This window comes from Taeniopygia guttata, chromosome 12 (genome assembly GCF_048771995.1).
Source record: "Taeniopygia guttata chromosome 12, bTaeGut7.mat, whole genome shotgun sequence".
In the NCBI taxonomy this organism is placed as follows: Eukaryota; Metazoa; Chordata; class Aves; order Passeriformes; family Estrildidae; genus Taeniopygia; species Taeniopygia guttata.
Genome location: NC_133037.1, coordinates 15,140,919 through 15,167,291, shown reverse-complemented (window position 1 = coordinate 15,167,291; position 26,373 = coordinate 15,140,919). Strand labels below are relative to the sequence as shown.

The 26,373-nt window shown below is 45.7% G+C and overlaps 1 protein-coding gene and 2 long non-coding RNA genes across 6 annotated transcripts in view; 2 read left to right on the top strand and 1 right to left on the bottom strand.

Annotated features, from left to right (window-relative positions):
- Window positions 1-6,650: 6,650 nt before the first annotated feature.
- Window positions 6,651-20,227, top strand: LOC140684959 (uncharacterized). 3 transcript variants are annotated; one of them, XR_012058021.1, is made up of 3 exons: window positions 6,651-10,724; window positions 11,808-11,957; window positions 20,079-20,227. It is a non-coding gene; the product is annotated as an uncharacterized lncRNA (long non-coding RNA). The 3 variants fall into 3 exon arrangements; XR_012058022.1 differs by lacking the exon at window positions 20,079-20,227 and adding an exon at window positions 14,211-14,571; XR_012058020.1 differs by lacking the exon at window positions 20,079-20,227 and adding an exon at window positions 12,736-14,571.
- On the bottom strand, window positions 15,115-20,084 carry LOC140684960 (uncharacterized). Its single transcript, XR_012058023.1, has 2 exons — window positions 18,134-20,084; window positions 15,115-18,018 (listed from the first exon to the last, which is right to left on the bottom strand). It is a non-coding gene; the product is annotated as an uncharacterized lncRNA (long non-coding RNA).
- Window positions 20,228-20,566: 339 nt separating the features above from the next.
- The window catches only part of SFMBT1 (Scm like with four mbt domains 1), a 71,655-nt gene continuing 65,848 nt past the window's right edge, over window positions 20,567-26,373 (top strand). The window contains exon 1 of one of the 2 annotated variants that reach the window (XM_072934943.1): window positions 20,567-21,049. The gene's annotated coding sequence lies outside the window, so the exon portion shown is untranslated. Of the gene's footprint in view, window positions 21,050-22,008; window positions 22,119-26,373 lie in introns of those variants that run through there. The other variant, XM_030283003.4, reaches the window with a different exon arrangement.

Genomic DNA, 26,373 nt, shown 5'->3' with positions numbered 1-26,373 from the left:
TCATACAAGGTTGTCCTGTTGTTGCTACTCAGAAGAGGTTCCAGAGGGAGGTAATTTTGGCAATCACTGGAGGAGACTTGTCCCATTACAGCCTGTGAGGTAACATGGTCACAAAGAGCACTCAGACCAAGTTCCTTGCAGAGTGTGCATTATGCCTGGCACACAAGGAGTGTGTTTGTCTGCTGATAATCAGACCACTAGGCTGTGTTATTACATTTCAGTGTGTTATTGCAGTTATTAAATAGCTTTCCCAAGGATTATAGAATAGCTGTTTTTCAAAAATATGCTCCTTGATGCCAGCTTGAAAAAGAGTTCATGAGGATTTTTAAAAGGTCTGTTAGCAACATTCCAATTTAGGTAAGAGTTGTGGTTGAATTCAAATCATGAATAAAATATGAAATAGATTAAGAAAGATAGATGGAGTGTTGAAAGAAGATCCAAAATCTGTTTTGGCTAATCCTCATAGCATTAATTTTCTAGAACTGCTTTCTTCACACATTACTGACTAAAAGTGCTTCATCCATTCAAATATCCACACTGCCACAGACAAGTTTCTTCTACATTTTTATCTTTCACCAACTAGAAATTGAAGGGAAGTGACCATATAGGATGGCTTCTCAGATACATAATTCTAGCGTTGAAAGAAATTTAACTCTGCTCTGTGAAGTGACACACATTTAAGATTGTTGAAGCACATGTTTAAGATGGTTGAAGATTTTGTCTCCAGATTAGAATAAATTTCATTAGCAATGTGGCAATTTTAATGTTTTCTTCTTTTCTTGGTAGGTCTTTGTGTGTCTTTGCAATATTTCATACTTAAAGATTTATTTTGAGAGAAATTTTGACTTGGATCACTTGCATTATCCTGTAAGTAACATAGCTTCAGGTTTATTGTCAGGAATATTTTCTTTTAGCCCTTATGATAGTGTTCTTTGGGGATTTACTGAATTTTGTGTATTCTGACTAAATCTGCTGAAACAATATCATGGACTGTTTCTAGCAGTTTGACAATATATAACATTGACCTTGCTAAGAAGCAAGAATATCCTTTCTTTGTTTTCCAAGATTAAGAACATCACCAGACTCACTAACATTACTGCTGCCTCCCCTAATAATGTATTTGTGAATTTGTCCTCCAAGTTTAATGGAGGACAGTGCTAGCAATCTGGAAAATTTGGCAACATTACTCATTGTAAAAAGCCTATTTACATATATTAGGGATGCCTTGCTAAAGTTTAACAACTAGACCTCCCTGAGCAGCCCAGCAGCACTGAACTCTCAGGTACCCACACAGCACTCAGCTTGTCTTTGCTGCCTGGGAGGTTAATTGATGCAGCTGAGTCAGCTAATCATCACTGCAAGGAAAACACATCCACATGTTTACTGTGGACAGGGACATTTACCATCACTGTAGAAAATAAAAAGCCATCAAGTTAGGAAATTACTCCATTTTACTCCAATAATCTGTCTCTGGCCTGCAGCAAATGCTGTGAACAGCACAGAGACAGGGCAAGCGTGCAGTGATCCTACCCAATATACCCTCCCAATCTGCAGTCCTCTGCAGCATAATTCCTAAACCTGTTTTGAAGAACTTTTCTGCCATTAATCTGCCTAGGAAGTTGTGTATCCCTTTATTCTTGCATTTACGACCTCATTTGGCAAGGAGGCCCAGTGGTGGCAAGGATGTTCTTCCAGTTTATCCTGCTTGCCTGCCTGAGGCATCAGTTCCAGGAGAGGTTTTACGTGGTGGAAGGTGTAGAGCAATTCTTATGGAACATCTTGGGCTGCTTTCAGGGGTGCATAAAAGGGATGTCCACACATTCAAGCCTTACAAGCAGGAATAACTCATGTTCAGTGAGCAAAGAGTAGCTGGGAAGCAAAAAAAAAAATATTTTGGATGAGTTCTAGTCTCACATTTTCCCTTTGCTGTGTGTTTGCAGCTTAGTCTGCTTTAAAAAATGTAGGTGCGTTTATGGTCCTGTTTGAAAGAACTCAGCCTCCTTTGAGAAATGATGTGACTGTTCAGGTAGGGCTGGACAGAGTGCAGTACAGAAGAACACTCAGAGCAGTTCTAAAATCCAGATGTGCTTCCATTTGTTCTGCTGTGGGACTGATCCACAGCTGTGTGCAAAGTCCTTCCTAGACACTTGTACTGTCCCTGCAGTTGTCACTCTCCAAGTCATACCCCCACTAGTGCTAGTTGATCCCTGTTATAATTGATCAATGTTACATCTGCCCTGTTCTGTACTCTGATTAAATTAGAATCCCATTAAGCACTTGGCTGTCAGGCAAAGGAAATGTCTGATCTTATTTTCAGTATAAGGCATGCCCTCTGCACTCCCACACATCAGAAAATTTCCAAGGAGTGATAAGGCTGCTGTTTTCATGGGATTCCTGCATTTCTCCAAGGACTTGTTGAAAATGTGGCAGCTTACTAGTTGAATATTAGATTTTTAAGTGGCACAGTGCAATGATTTGTCTATTAAGGACTTCCCAAAGAGCTGCGCACTCCTCGAGGGTGATCCTTCACAGAGTCAGCCACTCTCCAGTGATGCCACAGCAGCAGGACCTGGGCAAAAACACCCCTTCAGTCCATTAAAACAGTCACACAGATGGGAGCTGGGTCCCATCTCATGATAAAGAACAAACCTAGTTTGGCAGTCCTGGAAGAAGTACTGACAAAACCTGAATTTAAGGTGCTTTGTGGTTTTCTCTTTTTGTTGGAAAATCAGGATGTCAGTAGAGCACTTGTGTCAAGGACTATGAGCTGAATATTCCCTCTGGCATCTCTAACAAAGCCCACCAGAACTTGCCACAGTGCTCAAGGCATTCCTGAGGTGTGTCACCCCTGCCTGTGTTTCTGCTCCTGTTCCTGGAGGGTTTACAAGTCCTTGCTCATCAAGTGTTACTGACTTTGAGTGTAACAGAACAGTTGTTTCAGCAACCTAGTCTAGTGAAAAATGTCCCTGCCCCTGGTATGGGGTCAGAACTAGAGGGTCTTAAAAGGTCCCTTCCAACCCAGGCCCTTCTGGGATTCATGTTGAGAATATTGGGCAAATCATCAAAATCTCTTCTTACTTGCTACTGTGTTAATATTTGGTGTTTTCCTTTAAAAAGCAGCCTGTCTTCTGCAATCTTCCCTTCAAATCAGGTTGCTTAACAGCTTAAAGTCTTTAAAACAGTGTGTACCCATTTTGTTCTCTTGGATCATTCTATGCCTTCTGCTAAGCAGTAATAAAACAAAATGGAAATAAAAGATTTTGTATTAAATATTCACTCCTTAACTGTGCATCCTATGGGCTGGGCTCAGTTAATCTCTGGATTTCAGTGTAAAATATTATGGCATTTATCTGTAAAACTTATTTGTACTGCACAACACTTGAGAAAATCCCCAAACCAAACTCTTTTTGTACGAAGTACATTCATTCTCTGCTATCAAAGGAAAAAAAAAAAAATCTCGAGACCACTAAGCAGCTGCAACCTTTTCCATAGACCTTATTTCTCTGATATTAGCTGAGCTGTGTATTGCACTTTCTGGGAGCAGAAAGAAATCCCTGCTCTAAAGCAGGTGTCTGTGCTGCCTGGAAATGTCAGTCAGCCCTTCCAGACCAGAAATTAATTGTGGCCCCACCACGAGAAAACGAGCAGGTCAAAGCACTTGTAGTGCTGGCAAGTTATTAGGTTTTCACCTCAGGAAATCCAGCTTCAAATGCCACCTAACCTACCTTAGCCGGTCACTCAGGAGCATGTATGCAACAGACACAAAAAGTTAATAAAAATACATCAGGTACCCCCCCACTGACAGCTTTTTAATTACCAATCATTTGCTGCTCACACAGAGGAGCAGCGTGGTGTCCTCTTGGGCGCTTCATTAGTACCATCCAATTTTGGCTATGTCAAGGTTTATTTTCTGGTCAGTCCTTTAAGAATAGAAAAATCAAATATAATAAAAATACAACCTGTAATGTTGTAACTGTCAGAGTAGCAACTATTGATGGATTGAAATCAGACTTTCTAACCTGGTTTTCACATTTTTGTAGTTTCTTTTGGTGTTTCAAACTTTTTTGATGGTAAGAAGGAAATTTTTATAAAAAGAAAAATCAAACTGTGTTGTTCTTCAATAGACTGTTGTGCCCAGGGCTTTGAGGGGCTCTGTCATGACAGACCTGCAGGGAGCCCCTGTCCTGCTCAAAGAATTAATCCCTCTCCTTTCAGCCTCAGCACAACTCACCAATTTATGGGGTCCCTCAGTCAGCCCAAAGGTTAGTGAGCACTGAGGAGCATTGCAAAAAGTGTTTGCAGCTGATTTAAGATGGGAGGGCATCGGCTGTGATGCTGCACTCCCTTCTCCTCCCTTAATTTAAGGTTCTATTCTGTCCAGTGAAATTTAAATAACCAGAAACTATTCTATGTTCAGAAAGAATGAAATGAAAGTGAGTGACTCCTTAAAAAAATCTCATTGGAGCATGTAGCAGATTCTCAGGCTGCTTCTGCCATTAGATTTTTTAGTTTTCCTTGCTCAGCATGATAATTGTAATAGCTCCTGGATTTATATACTGGAGGAGGATTAACACATGCACATCACTATCTTTCTACAGTTGCAATTTATGTTTATCTTCCTCCTGCTGCTGGTCCCAGCTATTGATTTCCAGCTGCAGCCTTTCTACCTAAGCCTTGCTGCAGAGGGAGATTTAGTCAAACAAAAGGTCTCCACTGGATCCTTGGGAATGGCTCAAGGTGCTTTAAATTCCCTCAGCCATAGGACTGTGGGTCTGTGCTGGAGCCAAATCATCTCATCACTCATTCCACCTTGTTCTTGTCATGGACATTGAGTTACAGTAGCAGCCCCCAGCAAACTGGGCACCTGAGCTCTGGGGATGGATCTGTTCCCAGCTGCCTCTTTAGGGTAAGTTTTGCTGGGAAGAAACTGCCTGGAAAGTGGTGTTTGGGTTTTTTTTAGGATATGTCTGTATTCCACTGCAATGCCTGCTAACTCCTATGAGCTCCAGATTTTTTCAAGTTTTATTGAATATTGACCCTTCATTTCTGTGGCATGGAATTGTTTACTAGGTAATGCTGTGTGCTCTCAGCCAGTCCAGGTCACCAACAGCTTCAGCTGGATTTACTCTCTTTTATCTTGCTGTGTTTCCAGCCAAGCCCTGTGAACAATCTTGGCATTTTGTTGTGGTCCAAGCTCAGGCTCTGCACCTCCATGCAGAAGCTTTGCTGTCATTGCTGTCCCAGAGGCTCTGTGACAAGTTTCGGGGCTCTCCTGAAAGCTGCACCCTCCTGAGCTGCTGGAGAAGGTTCAGGTTGGTTTTCCTTTCTGCTGCTGGCTCCTATTCCCAAGCTTGATGAAGGACTGACCAACTGGGGCTCAAAGTCTGAAGGAGAAGCCTTCAGGTGAGCACAGCTGCTTCCATGCCTTTTTGGTGCTTGGTTTAATTCCAGTTCCCTCAACAGAGCCATTCTTTATCTGCTCATTCCCTCATCTTGTTTTAATTCTGTTCTGTGAGTCTCCTGCACCCAGTGCTGATCTGCATGTATAGCAGTAATTAAGTAGGGATCATGAAGTAACTTTATTTGTATAATCTAGAGAAACAGTATTCAGAAGCATTTTTATACCCTGCTTTTTCATTAAGAATATGGGCTCATCAAAGCAACGAGTTTGTGGGAGGACTTTTAAGAATAATTGTGTGGATCTGATTCTGATTAAACCTAGAGAGATGGATCAACCTCCTGAATAACCAGCTGCTGGTATTTAAGGTGAAAGTCTTGGGTTCAATTTCCTCTTTAAGTTCAGCAGAGCAGGAACTTGGATTCAGAGCAAATTCTAAGATACAAATCCTTATCTTGCCTTATTTCATACTCTCACAAACAAAGCCTCGTCTTTCCACAGCTTTTAAAGAAAAGCTTTGCTTGACCTAAAAATCAGCCATACAGAGCTCCAAGAACCAGGTTGAAAAGTTAATTGCACCTTCTACACTCCAGTGTAGCATTATTGATTAGAACACTTATTTAAAAAGTAGATTTTTTTTTTACGTACTTCCAAGCTTTATTGCCCAGATGGTGAGATTGCTTTCAAAAATCCCTAACCTTGAACTCCACTCATCAGTATAAATTCATTACCTGAGTTAATCTTGCTGTGTAGCAAATAAGGAAGGTCTACCCAGCATTACATTTCAAGAAGAATTTCCAATCTCACTTTGGCAAAACACTGTGGCTTTAAGAGCTTGAAATGTGTTTGAATCTTCTTGCAGCTGAGATGGGAAGACACAATCTATAATACTTTTCATTTGCTGTATCTACTAAAGTGTTCTGTACCTGAGGTTATTACTGGCATCTCTATATAAAGCAACAGAGTATGTATCACCTTGGAGATGTAATTAGTGACCTACTCTTGTTTTTCATCTTTCATGATAAAGACAAATTCGAACTTTCTTTTCTATCTCTTTTCCCAAATTCAACCTGGCAGGCAAAGATTAACGACAGGAAATAACACCGAGTGCTTTCCCTGGGGATTCCTTTGCCTTGGCTCCTGGCTTACAATCTCTTTTTCCTGCTTTAAGGTCTGATTGAAAAAAGTCATTTATTGGTAGTTTGTTAAATTTAGGAAGTAGAAAAATGCAAGGTGTGGGGGGAAAGCAGTATGCAAAGCAAGCCATTAAATTTCACTGATTTCAGAAGCCAGAGCATCTTTTTGAGATATTTGCTGTGTTGTGGCCATTGTGAGGGAGACAAACACTTTAGTTAGGGCAACTGTCAGGTTTAGTGGGGCTGAGCAGTGTATTACCATCCCTGCTCAGCAGCACAATGGTAACTTCAGAGCTCAGCTACAGATCATCTGTAAATGGTGCCTTGCTACAGTGGTACCTTCACACCTACAGATGTCACCATCTCTTAGGGCCTGGTGTGTTACCTTAACGTTTACAACAGCCACTGCAACTAATTGCATAGAAATTAGCACAAGAATGCCAACAGTGAGTCTGAAACTCTGAGAAACAGACATGGTAACCCTCTCCATCCCAGTTACTCTTCTTCCTTCCCACTAAATAACTTCAGAGTCAAAAAATATTCATCTGAGCTCTTTATCAGGGTAGTCACGAAATAGCACAATGACATATTCTTGGTTGTGAAGGCAAGCAAACAAATACATGTGCTTTCCAGAAATCCATCTGCTTGGTGACTGTGACAGAGCCTCCAAAGACAGACAGCATCATTCCCCCCAGCCTTCACCCACAAGAAATACAGCATCTCTCAAAGGGCCTTTCCTAAGCAAGCACAGGCAACTCTGTAACATCAGTCAAAATTGCCACCTTCTAGAACAGTCATGAATATGAAATCAAGCTCTAAAATGATTGCATGGAAGTTGCCCTGCCTTGCTAAGTGAAATGAGCTTTCCCTCTGCATTGAGTCTTTTTGGGTGGAATAGATTTGTTGCAGTGGTTTGGTTTTGTTAGTGCCGAGGAGTCAGCACAGGTCAGTGGGCAAACTGAATTGTCATCTGTCTGCCTGAAACAGAATTGTTCATCTGTGCTCCCCCTCAGTGAGCCCGGGGAGCCAGAACCACGTCCTGAGCCCAGCCCAGCCTCTCTTTGCATAGGCAAAGGGGCTCTCAGGATGCTGAAAGGACCCTGCCCTCAGCAGCTCCTCCTTGGGAGCAGCCACTGCTCCTTGGCTTGTCCAACACTTGTGGAACCACCTTGCACAGCGAAAGGAAATTTTTTTTCAATTTTATGCACTCTAACAGACATGAAAAGTGATTTCTGAGATTAATGCAGTATAAAATTTTAACTCGCTTTGTATAACTTCCTTCTTTTTAGACAGGAAGGGTTTTTTCCTCATCTATATTATGACATGCTTTGGCAAAAGCAATCTTACTCTTTTTATCATTGGCAGCTTGGGATGGGCATAATATTTACAAATTATGTCATGAACAAGTTATGCAAATCACCCAAATGAGAACCAGTAAGTTTTTATATCCTGCCAAACAATCGTGTTTTGTAGAAATGCCACATTTTACAGTCAATTTGAGAAATGTTTTAGAGACTTTAAAATATTAGTGCCCTATTTTTCATATTGCTCAACATCTATAACAGGATTTGTTAATACCATGAGTCCAAAAATATAAACCTTTGGAATATGACAGAAGAAATAACCGTAATAGATTTTAAAAACCTAAGTGACTTTGAAAAGCCTCTTGGAAGTTCATAATACTGTCAATTTTTTAAAGATCTTGTCTAAAATTGAAAACCTGTATGACTGCAGAGAGGCAATCTGTGCCTTTCTAACTAGTATAAAAATACCGTTTCTTAGCGCATGTAAATGAGCCATTATAAAATAAATCAGCAAAAAAGTAATGGATTCTCTTAATGTATGAAGCTCTCCAAAGGGCTCATCTACACTGCAGAATTCACAAGTGTCTGAACTGAGCTCAGGATCAGTGACTGCATGGTCACATTAACTGATTTTTAACATTGTTCCACAATCCCTTTGGCAGTGTCCTGGAAGTTTCTTTCTTAGGAGGTTCTGGCTACTCAAAGTAGGGCTCCTAGGAGTCACAAATCCCAGGGAGATTTGCAAGACCCTCCCCTTTTCCTAACTCAGTGTGGGGCTACTAGTGAAAAATGAGCTGAACCAATTCAGCCTGTCAGCTTCTGTGCCATAACCAGCTCATTTTTAAATGATTTATCTAGATTTGAAGACATTATTGAATTATTTGTAAGCTTTAATATTTTTTTTCATCTTAAAAGGGGCATGTGGATTCTTGGATTGAAAAATAGCAGAAGTTTTCCCTTGGAAAAGAAGTTGCCAGTCACAGTAGTAACCCACACAACATTTCTCCCCAAGTGAAACAAAGGAACATCTTGGTGGGGAATAAGGAGCAAATATCATAACAGTAAATTTGTGAGAACTACGAAATTATAACTTTTTAAAATGTGCTATTGAGGGTTTTTTCCAAGCATAAATGTTTTCATGCCATATTACATCTGAAATCCTTACAACAGCTTTCTACCTTGCCTGTAAACTCCTAGGAGAAAGGGCTTATTTTTTCAAAGCTCTTCTAAATATCCATCTCCCTGCCAGACTTTATTTAAAAGGTTACAGGGCTCCAGTGCCTCGTTCCTGCTGTTTTACTGTTTGTGTGCTGAGCCCAGTGCCCTGGGTTTGCATGAGGCTGGTGGTGTGAAGTGTTAGTTCACTATTTTGGTGAGCTATTTACTGCTGGACAAGGCCAAGCTGGGGCTGTTCTAACGTTGGTTTCCCCCTAAGTCTTTTTATGAAAGGCTCACAACAATTTTGTTTTGATTTAAGCTGTGACAGAAGCACCTGGGCTGGATGAAGCCAGGCCAGGCCCTGCCAGGGAGGACAAGGGGGGATATTTCAGAGGTAAAAATAAATGCACTGGGTGAAGTGTGGGGTAGGGAAGAGGGGACAGGGGTAACTGAGTCCTGTGGGGTGCTTTGTTGGTACAAACCTTTGTGTAATACAATTAAATATTGTACATCCTCGTACCCTGAGGAACCACAGGGCATCTCAAGCTGAGTCTTCTGCTCTTTTCCACATTTATAAAATATTCTCCTACATTGCTGCAGAGTGTTGAGTGTTCCCAATCCAGCTGAGACCCCCCACTCCTGCCACACTTGTGCCATCACTTTGTGTTTCAGGCCCAAGTGTTGGGGCTGAGTGGGAATGTTACCCCTCTCTGAAGCATCCCACAAGTTTTTGGCATTGAGAAAGTAACTTTGATACTGAGTTGTGTTGGCAGTGTAGTGTTGTGAGCTATTTCACCAGTGCTGTGGCATGTGCAATATATATTGTGTGTGTTGCAGCAACAGGAGGGATGATGAATGGGTTATGTGTGCCCTGCTTTCTGCTTCTGTTGATAAGTGACTGATAAAGTTGACAAATAGCTGGATTAAGTAAACAGAGCCTACATAACTCATTCAAAGCGAATAACTGTTTACAAATTATCAGTTGTTATCTGCACAGTTTTGAGTTAGGAATGATGGATTCTGTTCCTGTGTAGAAATAATGGGCCAGTGATGTGTATCAGGTAGGTGAGCAGTAAAATTGGCCATCTGACAGTGCTCATCCTCAGGACAGGGACTGGCAAGAAAGTAAAAAAAGAAATGTTGCCTGGACAAAGTAGAGCAATTTTTGTCTCCAGCAAAGAACAATCTGAATACAATAGAGGCTTTGGGATTTGGCTCCTAAATACAATCAGAATAATTTTTAGGCTTGTTTAGAAGCTATTGTAACTAGTTACTACTCAAGGACCAATTTCCATCTCATTCCCATGAGCAGTGTTTGCAGAAAATGTAGAATGCATATCTTTTACTAGAACAGGAAGAAATGCCTGCTAATGTAACGCCACTTCATTTCATAATTCACTGTAGGATGAGCATGGGATTTCAGAGCTGCTGATGTTTTAATCTCATGTTTCCTTGTCCAAAGTAAAAAGCTGTGCACGAACCATGTCAAGTTAAAATGATTTAGCTCCTCGATGGCTGTGTCGTATTTCTAGCACGTGTTAAAGGTGGGGAGTGTTTGTGCTCAGCTCTCTGTGATCAAGTGCTTGCTTTTAATTTAGTGAGTCGTCCCTGCAGCTTCCTGATAACAAAACTGGCTTCAGATTCCTGAGATAACACCGAGCGCCGATTGCACATCCGACAGAAAACAACTTGGCTCGCAAGAGGCTGGATTGATCGGCAGGGGAGGAGGTTGGGGACGGGGCTGGGAGCGCGGGCACATCCAAAGCCCTCAGCGCTGCTCCCGGCCAGGGGGAGCCTGTCCGGGGCTGGGGCAGAGCTCCCAGCGGGGTCTGGGGATACCCGGGAGCCTGTCCGGGGCTGGGGCAGAGCTCCCAGCGGGGTCCGGGGGGTGCCCGGGAGCCTGTCCGGGGCTGGGCAGAGCTCCCAGCGGGGTCCGGGGGTACCCGGGAGCCTGTCCGGGGCTGGGGCAGAGCTCCCAGCGGGGTCTGGGGATACCCGGGAGCCTGTCCGGAGCTGGGGCAGAGCTCCCAGCGGGGTCCGGGGGAGCCCGGGAGCCGCTCCGGGGCTGGGGCAGAGCTCCCAGCGGGGTCCGGGGGTGCCCGGGAGCCTGTCCGGGGCTGGGGCAGAGCTCCCAGCGGGGTCCGGGGGTGCCCGGGAGCCTGTCCGGGGCTGGGCGCGCTCCCTCTGGGGGTTTGGCACCCTCTGCTGTCCAGTTCTTGAACAAAAACCCCCAAAACACCCTGGGAATCGGAGCGCAAGGGGACATAAAGGAGCAAATCAAACTCTTGACTGGATCATTATGGTGATCAGCCCCTCACACTATTTCTTGCTGCAGCAAGTAGTGAATGTTCACCAAAAAAAAAAATTAAAAAAAAAAAAACAAACCTCCCTGCTTTACAACAGTAATTGCAAATCACCCAATGCAAATAATGGCATTGGCTCTGTTTCTCATAAATGAGGTGACCAAGCCTTGGCTCCTGAATCACTGCAATGCTTTCTGACCATTCAGGCTGGATGCAAAGCACAAAGACTGATGCTGGAGGAGTCTTGGATATGCTGAGGGAGGATTTTTCTGCCTCAGCAAGGGCTCTGCACAATTATCACTGACTCAAAGCCACCCGAGCACAGTGGAAACAAGCAGGTTCTTACCTAACATCTGGCATGGCTGTTCTTGCTACACGAGCATCTTGTGCTGCAGCTGAAAGTGCTGAAAATTGCATATGACACCTTATGCATGTTTTAGCTATTTAGTTAAATGTTTATTCACTCCAGTTTTTTTTGGAAGCAATTAACAAATGCTTTCCTTGACAGAGAGGCCCAGAGTTTCACTCCTGCAACAGAAACATGGGACACCAGGCTCTGCAGGAAGGGGAATTCAAACCTAAAAACTCTGGAAAACAGGAGGCCAGTTTCTATTGTGTGCTTACGTCCACTGAATACCTCCTATATTTGATTGACAAGGTAAGAAATATTTTGTATAGTTGACATGGGAGCCTGTAAGGAAACAGCCCTTGTTTGTCCCTTCTGTATTTCACTTTTTGGATCTGCACTTGCACACTGTATTCAAGCAAAAAATAGGAATTCATCACACAGATCTGCAGAGTACATGGTCCCAGTCTTCCCTTAACAGGATACCAGAAAACCAAAGCTGTGCTGCCCAGTAGAGGCCCTTCAATGGCTTTGCTTGTCAAATGGTTTCAGTTATGTCTTTATGAGTTTTGAGTTATCTGTGGCTTCAAATATGAAATCCATGGCAAAAGCAGGACAAAGCACTGTTCTGAGGGCACAGATCTGATTGGCATTGTTGCATTCATTCCTGGCTTAGCTGGAGTTCTGAGCCACGTTCCTCATGCTAATCTGGACTCCAGAAGACCCCCATAGGTGAGGGCAACAAGCACAAGTGCCTGTGCAGGGCACGTGCCATGGTTTTGTCCAGGGTGGGCAGTGCCTCACCCCTCACCCTGTGTGCCCTGGAGCTGGGGGGTCTTGGGGTACGAGTTCAGCCAGAGGCTGTTCCCTGCAGGAGCTCCTGTGCCTGCTGACATCCACTACATCCCCAGGGGAAAGTAATTAGGAGAATGCGGCTCTAGAGTAAATTGCCACTTGTTTCTCTTACATTTCACTTCACTCCAGCAGACTCGATGCTGCTTCCTTAACAAAGGATTAAATCCTTAAATGGATTTACTAATCAACTGCTTTTCTTTCCATACCCACTCTGCTTCTCCTCACATCTTCTCAGACCTGGGAGGATAACGGAAGGCTCAGAATGCTCATACTCATTTCTATTATAAGAAGAAGAAAATACACTGATTCTAAGAAATTCCACTTTTGGAAATAGCTTTGGTTTTTTTGCTGCAAGAGCCATGGTGTTCTAAATAGACTGCAGCTCTTCACATTCAGTCTCAATAGAAAATAAAATGGAGGAAGTGCAGAAGGCAGCACTGGCATGATTTGCATATAGTCTTTGAAAATAAGCCTTGGATAGAGGCAACTGAAAACCAGCTTTATATCAGGCTCCTGCTGCAACAGTGCTCAAATCAAAGAAAGAAAAGCTGACCTTGTGACAAAATAACCCTCACCCTGGTGCATATCTGAAACAAAATAAGATAAGACATTGTTATTTCAAAGAGGACACAGAATTAGAAAGTTGAGTGTTGGGAAAATGCTAAATAAAACCCAGAATCCTTATTTGAGATCTCCAGTGAGTGGAAGCCAAGGTATCTATGCCTGTACACAGGGCAGTCTGCTGCTGAGCTATATATTCAACCACAGATTGGTTTCCCCAAGCATCAGCCAAGACATTGTTTTTATTGATTTATTTTGCTATCTTCCCACTGCAGTGATAGGATGACAAAAGAACCACCTGTGGGTATCCTAATATATCTAATGCCAGCAGATTTTCAGGTTGAATAAAAACAATAAATCTTTTTAGGCACAAAGGGGAAACTGTGAGGTAAGTTAATTTGGGAAACTAAAGAGCATTATTTAGGAATATTGGGTTTGTTAGAATGGATCAGACCAGTCCTTCTGGTTTACTGTCTTCTCCTCAAAGATAGTTCCTTAGAGATGACACAAAAGAACACAACATAAGCCCCAAAATAGTTAAGTGTTCACTGACACTCCCAGGGACTGGGCTGCTTTCTGACAGTGCAGCAATAATTGTGTTACACCAGTGAGCAAGAGGTCTGACTGTCACTGTATTGTGCACATTACAAGTGCTCAAAAAATTGGGTAGAATTTCCTAAGGAACCCACTTATAATCAGTTTGTGGCTGTGCTGATCACTGCATCTCTTGTGGGACACAGCCTGGATTTTCCCTAGGGCAGTACAACTAGATTTATTGTACAACTTCCTATTAAATTAAGGGAGAAAATGAATAAACATGTAAACCTGTTCAGCCACTTAATATATTCACAAATCAAGGCTAAAACAGTAGTTAGTCAAAGATGATGTAGGGTCTAGCACACACCAGAAAACAAAGTTCTCTTTCTCCTCTGTTCTTCCAGTGGGGTTTCCTGTCTCCTCACTTCCATGAACAGGCTGAGCTTGTCTCGTGGGGTGCTCCTAAAAATACAGATTAAGCTTTCATGGTAACACAAGGCTTCTTGGAAACAATCTATTTCAAAACAGTAATTTTACACTCTCTTGAGCTTTCTGCTAGTAAAGCTTCCAGAGTAACACATCCCTGATTCTACACCACTCTACTTTCCCCAGAGCAGGTCCAGCATGGGCAGGAGTGGCTGAAGTTCCCCACAAGTGCTGCTTTGCTGATAACTCCTAGCCCTGACCCAATCTTGGCAGTGCATCTGAAAGGTTGGTTTTTGCTTTATAGGAATCTCAGCTCCTGGTTTCTGCATCATATTTGTCCAAATTTTGAGTCTGACCTAGGAAATCTAGGCAATTTTATTCATCCTGATCTTGGATTTTTGATAATTATACCACAACAAGGTACACATATATGAGCAATGGTATATATGCAACACAAGAATGCAGTTTCGAATGATATGGAAAATTGTCTAAAATATTTACTCTGCTTTAGATTGCTTAAAGGAGCATAAATAAAGGCAGTGTATCTTCCCCTAAAACCCCAGATATCAGTGGTGGTTGTCTCTGTAAGGTCAAGGCAGTAATACACACCTGCCAAATTCAGTCCTGCACCCTTCTCAGACACAGGGAAAAAAATCAAATTGAAGGTATAAGAGCTCCAGAGATATTTCAGAGGAAGCCAATAAAAGAGAAAAGCCTGAAACTGACACTCACCAATAACAGGATTCTTAAAGCCTCAAATTCGATAAACCCACAAACCAAAAGAAATTAAGCAGGCTGTGTCACTTCAAGACATCGTGCTATGGGATTTTAACAAGATTCATGGGTATTAAAAAGTAATGGTATAAATTGGGTATTTAAAGTCAGTATTGATTTGTTGCCAGATTCTGCATATCAACAGTTGCACTTGAGTGTCCATTTACTTTGCTCAGAAATAAATATTCCTGCCCAGCTGCATGTGCTAGTTGGAAGAGAATCAGTTTTCACCACTGGCAAAGGGACAGGTTGTTATCTCAAGCCACATGGTTCATTGATTTATCGGTGGTGGAGTAAACACAAAAACGTATAGGAATGCTGTCAAAATCATTTATTTAAAAGCTTTTTTTTTTTTTTTTTGGAAGAAGAATGATAGCACATCCCCAGGTAAAAATGCAAGAGGCTTTCTGAGTATTTGGACTTATTAACTGGTTGAGGTAAATTATCTCCATTTGATGTTTCTGGCTGGCAGAGTTAATTTATTTGTACAAAAGTATTTAATGATGCAGGGAGATTGTTATTGGTGGTTTAATTATTGTTTTGATCAGAGCTTCTGTATGGGTGGTAGTACTTCTAATAAGATAATCATACTTTTTCATCTGTTAATGAGTCTTTGGAGTATTCCCAACACAGTTTTAAGTCTTAGTTGTTTTCCCGCTCTTGGCTTAATTTCTGTGTTTCATTTGGCTTGCATAATGAAACAAGATGGGCTGCTTTACTGCTGTTTATAATAGGTCTTCCTAATATGGTTTTCTGTGCTTGGGCTGATCAGGATTTTCCAAAACTACATAAACGTTTTTAATCTGGGGAGAAAAAATCACTTTGCCTGTAAATTGAAAGCAGTAAATTGGGGTTTTGTGCTCAGGCAAATTATAATACTGTTTTTGCACAATCTCCTTGTGGTATCTAAATACTATCACTAAAAATCATGTTGTCTGCCTCCGTCTTCAATCTGTATCACTTTAAACTCCCCCAAAATATTCCCTGTTTCTCTTCCTGCAAATACTTGCTAAGCAGTTGGTGGTATCACAGTGCAATACAGTGAAATATTGACAATTTGGGCAGTATTTGAAAGTTAACAGTGGGAAGGGTATGGCCTGACTGCGGTCCAGGGTACTTCAGCAGTGGATGTTGATGTAAATAATCCTGTACAGAGGTTATTTTTAATTGTATGAGAAGCTGGGAAGTGGGTAGAAATCTTAACAGGAGAACCATAAAAGAGCACAGTTAGTATCATGTCAACAGAGGAGCTTTGTTTTTCTCTAAAGGTGAATATTTGTTCTCATAGTATCTTCTTTATGGAGTATTTCTATACTCAGCTTTTCCCAGCTGTGTGACCACGCTTCCTTCCCCTCTGCTTCATTTATATTCTGAATTTCCTGGGCCTGGCTCTCCTTGTTTTGCAGCCCACTTTGGTTCTGTTGCAGTAATGTGCACACAGGGACAGCCCACACTGCAAAGATATAAAACCATGGGGACATGAAAAAGCAAGTGGTGCCTAAATGTTCATGTGTTCTGCCTGCCACAAGCACAAACAGTATTTCAGTCCTCTATGACAGTTATACAGGTGCCTACTACAAAAATTGTACTGGAAGAAGGTGACAGAAAATTCCTTTCTCTCCTCTGGAACTTTCTCATCCTCTTTGATGCCAAAGAAAAAAAAGAAATGTATTTAAACAGTAATAGAAGTGTTCCCAGTACAGCTTTACCTTCAGAGCTGGGTGATGGCTTTTTGTTAGGTCATTGTTAGGCTCTCTTTGGGACTGTTTCTCTGTTTCTTATGGGGTGGGGTGTTTCTCTTGTGCCATCTCACACAGCTTCCAGAGGCAGCAGGAGACACACAGAGGCCTAGGAAAAGGGTTTTTTTACCAAAAATAAGAAAGCGAGGACTGGAAGGAACTAGATTAGGGAGGAATAGAGCTTCTTGTATTTTTATTGGGTATCACAGATCTTCAGAGTTAGCAGTAATTTCCTATATGGTACACAGTGAGCTGGGGAAAGGGCATCAAGCACGTCTGCCTATAATTTAGGAAAACTGCAAGATTACTCATAGTTTCTCTCCTCATCTCTCCCAGGCTTTAGTCTCTGTTGTGACCTGTGTGATGTGCCTTACACATGCAAAGTCTTCAGCTGTGTTAAAAATTTAAAAATCATTAGGATTTTCATAGAATGGAAAATATCCTAATATCTTAATTATTGGCATGAACCTGGGGAACACAGCTAATGCTGGACCTCATATATAGGGGGCTCTTGCACAAGTAAAAATTAAAACTCTCTGAAAAGCTAAGTCTAAATAGACTGAACAAAGGGCAAGGGAAAATTACATATGTAAAATGAACAGCACCATGGCTGCTAAAAATCAGGTTTCTTCCATGAATTTATTCTTTTTATAGTTTTGGGAATTAATCTGAAATGTAAAACGAACCTAACCAACCAAGTGAGGTACAATAGACACTAATAGGAAATAATAAAATAGGATGTACAGCAGTCAGGAGAAATGAGAAAGAAGCAAAAATGCAGGTGAAAAAATCAGTCAAACATAAAAGAGATCTCAGAAGCTGAGTAGAGAGAAGGTGGAAGATGGGTGTCCTGTGCTGCAGAGACCAATCTACAGATGCTTTGCTGCCAGCTGAGCCTTTCACCAGCACTAAAACTGCCATCATTTCTAGGCCAACCAAAGTCTGAAAACAGGAAGAGCAAAGCAGAAGTCCAGGGATGTCACTCAGTCCCCCACAGGAGGTTAGAGTTAGTCCTTTGGGTTAGAGTTAGTCTGATCCACTGGCCACAGAAATGGCAACTGCGAATACTTCAGTGCACATCTCTGGTTATTGTCCCAGAAGTACAAGCTGTGGAGAGCATTGAAGGTTAAAGAGCCCTTGGCAAATGTTCTTTAACACTGCAGTAGAACTGTGAACATTTTGGAAGAAGACATGGAGTTCAAAGCTAACAGCTAAAGATCAACAGCATTTGCTGAGGAAGTCCCTATAGCTATGGAAAATTCATAAGTTCAAGCCACTGTGCCCAGCTCTCTGTGGAGAGTCAGACTGACTGGGCTGGGTCTCAGCTCAGCTTTGGGCATCCTGGGCACTGCTGGTTTGCCTTGCAGCTCTTGTGAGGGCCTTGTTTCCTCCACAAATACCAACTTCTGCCTCATTAATGAGCTGGATTGCAGATGAAGGTCAAAAGGGGTCCAAGGATTTCAGAAGCACTCTTGGATTCCCTATATAAGATGCAAATAGTAATTCCAGTAAGACAAATACATGCTCTTCATACATCTCCCAGCTTTTACTCAACCAAATCTACCCTATAGGTAGGGACAAAAGTTTTTAACCAACCTGTAACTTCAAAGCATTCTTCTCTGAGTTTTGCTCCCACAGACACAGTGTTCCTGTAAATTAATTATCCCCACTTCACTGAAGGGGAATGCTCTGTTCCATGAGTTTCATTTGAGTCGAGCACAGAACTGCAAACCCACACCAGTCCTGTTCTCAGTGCAGGGATGTACAGCTTGAGCCTGCTGTCTGTGCACAAAAAAAGTTCAGAGGGACTTCTTGGCACTTGCAGTCTATAGGAGTGTGGTGCTAATTAATGTAGCAAAACAAAGGCAAACTGAATGTTTCACTGAAAAGAGCAGAAAACCCTCCTCAGAGAAACTGGCTGGCACTTGAACCTGGGTACTGATTATCTAATGCTGTTCACACAGCTTGAACACTTCAGCTTCAAAACAGGTTTTCCCTAACATGAGAGAACAACTCTCTCAAGGAAAAGGTGGTGTGATGCTAACAATATGTGTGACTTACTGGATCAGTTTAGGGAAAATTTGGAATTTCTCATTAATCACTTAACATAAACAAGGAAAAGTAGTTTTTAATGATCAGGAGATTCCTAAAAGGCGTGTGGCTTATTTTGCATGAAGCATTCTGGTTTAGTTTTGTAAAAGAAATGGCCTACCACAGTCTGCACCAAAACAGAAACAAGTGCCAAAACAGTGAGAGGACATAGGGAAACAGGTGAACCATTGTGGTTCTTGGAGATTTATGTGTTGCCAGGGATATGTTTGGTTGAAGAAATAGGACATACTGAGGAATTTGTGGGTAGTCTGGAACCAGGATGTTTCAGAAAAGCCCAGAAGCAGGCTGCTTTACAGGGACAACATTTGCCACCTTCCTGATGTGGCCAAAAGAGTGGACAGGTTGCAGAATGAGCTGCTGGAAAAAGGGAAACCTCTGAGCAGGCTTAATGGTAAATCTTAAAAATAGGACAAGATGTATATTTTTAAGGCATAGACTCTTAAACTGCTCTAGCACAATTGATCTATTGCCTGGAGTACCAGAAATGGGTTGGAATGTAATAACAAGAAGTCATGCACTTAAAGATTAATTAGAATAACGGCGAGTGAGCTCAGAGGTTCATCAAATGTGAGATTACAAGAGGAGGAATCCAGGTATGTTATTGGTTGTAGGATAACTATGATGCCACTGTAATGTGGTCTTAAAAATGCTAATGTATTCTGGGATGCATTGAGTGAGGTATTTTCAGGAGAGGTGAGATATTAATATCGTGGTACAAGGCAGTTGTTAAGACCTTGTTTAGAACACTGCACACAGGGTAGAAGGCATAAAAGGACGCCAGAGGAGTGGAAAACCTATTTGGAGAGAAGATTAAAAGCAAAGCAGAAAGACTGAGAATGGATGATCTAATTGCTATTTCTAGGGACATTTTAGGTAAGTATCAGAGAAGCAAAGTTATTTAATGCAAAGGACAAAATGGTAAAGACCTAATGGATATAAATTGGTAGCGAATACATTTACACTGGAAATCAGAAAGTTTCTAGTTTCAGAAAAGTGGATGCTAGAGAAGCCTCGAAGATAAAAGTAAGACACCTTGGCTGTCTGATGGCAGCTTTGTTAGCTCATCCTCCAAACTGGATAATAAAATGGTGTTGGGTTTCTCACAAATTGCCATTCCTGCAAAAAGGATATAAGGAGATTTAATTCCCATGTGATGAAATATGTATTTGCAGGGTGTTAGCCCCTTAGCCCCGTGTTTCAGGAGTTTGCTAACATGCCAGAAGGTCCACCAAAATTCCACTTCCTTTCCGTGCCTTTTAACCTCCAAATCACCAGAGATGACACAAAGTATCATGGAGCTGGCCAGGCGAAGGTTCTGTAAACACCTGTCCTTCTGTGACTGACGATTAATTGGACATAGAAGATCGTTTAGATGTTTCACGGATCAGACTGTTGTGCTGCATTGGGTCACGTTTCTTTCTCTGTGCAGTTGTGCGTACCAAGGACTCATTTCCAGGACCGCCGAACAGTCTGGAAGGGCGTGCTTCTTGCTCTTGTCAGCCTGTGAAGTTTGTGATACCTGACTTTCGAGGTTTTCTTCCTGTTTGCACACCAGTTTGGGGCTTTTGCAGAACAAGTCCTCGCTTTCTGAGCGGCTGTGCTTAGGGGAGGAGCGGCTGCCGTGCCTGGCGGTGGCCGCGGAGATGTTCCGGGGGACTCACGGGGGCTGGCCCGGGGCTGTCTGGAGCGGCGCTCGGTTATGCGGGCGGTGTGTGCTGGGGCTCAATGAGGCGGTGCGGCAGCGGTTCCGTTTGAACTGTTAATTGCGCGGTGCCGGGCCGGGAGCGCTCGGCGGGCCCTGCGGATCGGCATGGCGAGACCCCCCTCTAGCGGAGGGCCCGGGCCTCGCCCGCCCCTCGGCGGGAACGGCAGCGGGAGCGGGCGGGCCGGCACTCCGGGAAACGGAACCGCGGGCAAGAAGCGCTTCAGCCCCGCGGGGGCAGTCCTTGGGCAGCGCCGCCAGACCCGGGGCGGCTCCTGCCGGGCGCGGGCCCCGCTGTCCCGGGCGGCGGGCGCGCCATGCTCCCTCCCGAGCGCCACGGGAAACGTCTTCGCTTTTTTACTTCAAGCCAGTGAGAAACGGAGGTTTCTTATCCTCGTGGAGAACAGCATCTCTCCCGCGAGAGGAGCTGCGTGGCCGGCTCCGTCCTGCCTGGCATCGCAGCGCATCGCTGAGGAGTAATGGGAGCCCGGCGCGTCTCCGCGGTGCCGCGGCGCGGCGAGCGGTGCGAGCGATCTGCCCGCTGGATGCGTAATGAGCAAGTTCATGGTTCCATTCGTTCTTCCTCCCCGCCGTTCCGGCACTGCCGCTCTCTTTATTTGTTGGCACTTCTTTGCTCCAGAGACAAACCATACAGCTCACTCCATCCGCCTGCTCTTCGCCTCCAACATTCATTTCGGGTCGGTAGCAACTGGTGTCCAGCACCACGCGAGGGCACGTACGCACGGACAAGCCCCGGTGCCCGCGGGCTGGGCGAGCCGGCCGAGAGCCCGCGGCCCGGGAGCGCGTCCCTCCCGGCGGCGAGCGGAGCGGAGCGGAGCGCGGCCGCAGCGCTCCCGCCGCCGTCTCCGGCCGCCGCCGCCGGCGGGCGGATGCGCTCCCGGGGAGCGCAAAAGCTTTTCGCGCTCTGCTCCCGCTCGTTGTCGGCCCCCGCCTCGGTGCGGACCGGCTGTGAGGATCGGGGCGGGGGGCTCTCCCTTTCCGCCCCTCCGTCCCCGCCGCACGGGCAGGAGCGCGGTGTTGCACAACCCGCTTCCTTTTTCTTTCGCTTCGCTGCGCCGCGGGCAGCGGCGGCGAGTGCGCGGGGCGCCGGTCTCCGCCCTGAGTGGGGGGGACGACACGGCCGGTGCCGCCCGCCCGCTCCCCGCCAACCGCGGCGCTGGCGCGGCCCCGCCGGCTGCGCGGCCCCGCGGGGGGAGCACCGCCGGTCCCCGCGCCCCGGCCGACGGGGCCAGTTCACTCCGAGGGGAAAGGGGCTAAATCCTCGCCGGGGCGGGGGGGATGGAGTCGGGACCGCGCATCCCGCGGCAGGCACCGACCGCCCGCCTGCCGGGCCGCGTCCCTTCTCGCGGCGCCCGGGCAGGGCGTGGACGCCCGCCCCGCCCCGGCAGAGTCGCGGCGGCGGCGCGTCCCGTTACCGGCGGCCGAGCCCGCGCTGCCCCCGGCGCGGCGGGAGCAGGTGTCCGGGGGCAGCAGCCCGGGGCAGCGCGGCGGGGGCGGGGTCGGGCCGGGCCCCGCGGGGCCGGGCGGGCGGCGGCGGGCTCGGCGCGCCCGCGGCAGGAGGGAGCCGGAGCGCCCGAAAAGCCGTGAGGGGAGGGGAGGGCGGAGGGGCGGGAGGGGGGAGGCAGGCGGGCGGGCGGCGGGCGCATGCGCTCTGGCGGGCCGTGCCATATTGGAATGAGGCAGTGAGCGGAGCGCCGGGGAGCCCGAGCCCCGGCAGCGGCGCAGGGCTGGAAAAACTCCCCGCAGGTGAGGCGGGCGGCGGCGGCGCCCGCGCGCGGGCGGAGCGGCCCGGGGCGCAGCTGTTGGGGGCGTTTTGCCGGCGGGGCGCGGAGCCCAGAGGGTTTTTCCGGGCTCACGAAGTTTGGATGCGGGAAAAAGGCGGCGAGGCAGGAGGAGGAGGGAAGAGGCAGGCGGAGCGCGGCGGGGAGGCGGCAGCGCGGGGGGGACGCGCCTTCGGCCGCGCCGAGGAGCGATGCGCGGGGCTGGCCGGGCGCCGCCGCGCAACTGCCCGCGCGCAACTCTGCGCGCTCCCGCCAGGGGCCCGCGGCGTCCCGCGGCGCGCTCGGCCGAAGTTGCCCTCACGGCCGGCCCCGCGCCCGCCCGAGGACGCGCCCGGCCCCCGCGGGAACTTTGTGCGCGCCGCGCCGCCGCCCCGGCGGGCCGGTCCCTGCCCGCGCCCGCGGGGGGCCGAGCCCACCGAGCGCCTCTCGCTCGCCCCCCTCCCCCTCAAAATGGCGGTGGAAGGGGACCTTTAAACCCCGCGCCGCTCCGCTCCGCACCCTCGCCGGGCGCGGCCGCGCTCCGCTCGGCGCGGCGCGCGTCCCGCCCGGGGCAGCGGCTGGCGTCGGTCCCCGTCAAGTGGCCCGTCAGCGAGCGGCTCTCGCCTCCCGGTCGGGCTGGGTGGGTGGGTGTGGGGGGAGAGGGGCGGGCGCCGCCTCCGCGGCCGCGCCGCCGGCTCTCCCGCAGCGCCGCCGCCCGCGCTGCGGGGCCTGCGCTGCCGCGGGGCCGGGCATTGTGTGCGCGCCGCGCCCGCCGCCGCCGCTCCGCACCTCCGGCGGCTCCGCGCCCGGCGGCGCTCCGGCGAGCGACACGCAGCCTTTGTCTCTCGGGGAGTCGGTCTGCGCTGCCCGCCGCTCCTGCACCTGAAGTCGTAAATCGGGCGCCGGTGACACTGCCCGGGCGGCCGCCGGGGATGCCCCGGGACGCCAACTTCGGGCCGGGAGGGAGCGGCGCCGGGCAGCGGCTGCGGGAGGGCTCCCGCCCGGGCAGCGCCGGCTGGGAGCGGGAGGGCGGAATGCCCGCATCGGAAGGACTGAGCAAGTTTTCCGTCGGTGGCTTTTGCAAACTTGCTCCCAGCCCCCCCCACCCCCTACACAGTGGAAATAATGAAAGGAGAAGAAAAACAGCGCGGGCAGTTAATTGTGAATTTGTAACTACGTTCGCTATTGCAGTTCGGCGAGGCCCTTTTTTGTTGAGAAATAGGCCAGTGATGTCTGTTTCACAGTCACATGCGTGCTTTAGCGAAACAATTATTTCTGCTTTGGAGAAACTTGTTGCCATTATAAAAAGGTTGTACATGGTTACCCTCGCGTCTGTCAGTTTTACACACTCTGACAGCAGAAATTCTGGTGGAAGGGGTTTTGCAGCAGAAGAAAAGGCCTAACTTGCTGCTTCTTTTCTGTACCTTCATGGGAACTGGCTCCTGTCTGTAGCCCAGGAGGTTACCATAGCGAACAGTTCCGTGAGGCAGAATATAAGGTGCACCACCAAAACTCATGCTGGAGAAAATGATAATCCACCTTGTAACTTCAGAAATACCACTGTTGCAACCTACGTAAGGTTTGCGATGTGTGTGAACTGGTCAGAAACATCTGATTTGTAAGAGGAGAAGTTGTTAATGGCAGGGAGTCTTGCTCCTTCAGGAGTGGGGCTGTAACTTGTAGCATCTACAGCACCCACCAGGATGGATTCCTGGTCTGGCTATGGTCTGTGATTACTGTTTCAAAATAGCCAACTGTTAGGACTAAGTAAATCAATGTGAAGATAAAAATAGATCAATTAACTGAAAGCCTAGGTTTATTGTGTGGTAGGCGGTACTGACATGGATTTTACAATTTAAAAAAAAAAGTTTAAAAGTATCTGTCTATCTAAAAGATCATCTCTAGGGAGAAGACTTAGTGGCCTTCCTGCCTTCAATACAGCCACTTCCTCTTTTGCATTTGGTTCATGAATTGTTGCCGTGATTGAGGGATGAGACTGAAGTGTGGTTCTTCCCAGAACCTGTGTTGGGAAGATGCTTATGGACAAGATGGACAACCAAATAAAACTGCTCTTGCTGCCTTTTTCAATGCCTCCCAGTTAGGAGATGGCACGGGAGTGTTGGGAGAGTGGCTGTGCCGTTGTTTGGTGTGTCTGTGGCAGGCACTTACCCTGGGACACCTCAGGATCTTGTCACATTAGAGCTGACACTCTCCTTCTCACGGGAGACAGCAGTGCAAGGCAGAGAGCAGGGAAACAGTGGCAGATCTCCGTCGTTATTGATCTTTATGGGTTTTCCTTTGCTGTTTTTTTTTCCCCCTGTACTATTAATTTGCCGGCATTGAGTTATCTTATCTGATGCTTAAACCTGGCAAATCTCCTAAGCAATTGCTGGGTGGAAAAGGTGGATTAAGTGTAAGCTGACATGTTAATGACTGATAGAGTTTGCATGGTGTGATCTTTATATTCTTGGGAGCCCTTTCACTGCCTCATGAGGAAGATGTTAATGAGTACTGCAAAGACAACATGTGCCATGGCATGTTTTGGCAACACTTTTCAGGGGATTTTTTTTTTGTCGTTTCATGGCAGACTAGTGACAGCTGTAGACCACAACCTTTGAGTTGTGGTTGCCTTTTGAATCTACCGTATTTGGAATTCACCTTAACATCATTGCTGTGCTTCCAGCTGTGAAGTTTGGCCGTGGCATGATCTTCATGCAGTGATGCAGACATCAATACAGTCATTTGGTACTGGCTTGACTTAAGTAATTGTCCTACAAGTGATGCACTTGAGGCACGTGGCAATTTAATTGCATGACCACGCTGACAGTGAAATGAGTCATGTTAAATCCACTACAGTGTCCTTTAAGGGCATGGGGAAATTAAACCTGGAGGTGCTTAGTAAGGGGCATTTTGGGGAGAGAGCTTCCAGTGTCTAAAACCGCAGGGCTTGCATTACATCCATTGTTCCTATAATGACATGGCAGCCTTAATGCTACAGAATTGTCTTGGGATTTGGTTTCTTGACTTTTTAAGTGTGCAATTCTGTGTTTTATGGATTGGTCATTGACTTGAAACAATGTAGTCTGTGCAAGTTACAGATGTTTTCTGGAGCTATAGCAGCTTTCTTTTGTGTTCATCTGACTAATCTTGCTTGATGATTAGAAGATTTTATGTATCATCTTTGTTTTGGTCTCTTGGAGCATCAGTGTTCCTCCTGGTAGTGGATTGGACTTTGTGCTCCTTTCCTTCTGCTTTTGGGAAGTGGCTGTCAAGTCTTAGGTCATATATTTAAACTTGAAGTGGGTGTTATTTAAAGCTTTTAAGGTCATGGGGGGTTCTCCCTCTCAGGATTACTTTCTTACTTGAAAAGTCAAGGGATAGAATAAAGGGGAAGGAGTTGATTTTTTTCTTTTGTTTTGATTCAAATGCTTGTTGAAATGATGCTAAAGGCAAACACTCTGTCAGTGTGTGAAATCCTGAAAATGTCCTGAATGTGACATTTAGCAGTTCCCTTTCTTGAAATGCAGAAAAAGTCAAAAATGAGAGTAAATTTTTATCTTAAATTTATATTAGCATCTTATGATTTTTAAAGCCATGACACCAGTGTAATGATGTTTTACTGTAATTATATATTTTTCTGACTTTAATCCATAATTCTTTCCATTGTGCCAAGTTTTCTTTATATTGATAAAGCCTATGAAAGAAGCATTGAGATGCTAATTAATGCTCTTTTGATTTTAAAATAGTTTTAGTTCCCAGGGTACAGAATATAAATACATTTTTTAAAGTTAGATTTTGTGCATACGAGACACACATTTTCTGTTCACTTTGTATCTGTGTTGATTTTTCCACCTTTTTTCCCAGACTTTGCTGGCGATCTTTTTGGATTGGTGGTGGTCGTAATAATAGTAGCAATAGTAATAATAGCAGTAATAATAATCATAATCATAGTAACAATTCTCATCATTGTTTTGCCCCTATTTATGGGTGAAATTATGTTTTTTTAAAGTATTCCTAGTAAAGGCTGGTCTGCAGAATTAAAGCATTACAACATGAATTTTTCTCTGCACTCTTAATAGGGCATCTCTTAGGGGAATTACATATTTGAATAGTTTAAATGTTCCCCTGTGAGAAAGGAGGGTGTGAACTTAGGCTGGAACAAGATATTGTGCCTATCAGTTGGGACTCTCCAGGTGACTCTCCACATCTCTGGGAAATTAGTGAATTTTAACTAATTCCAA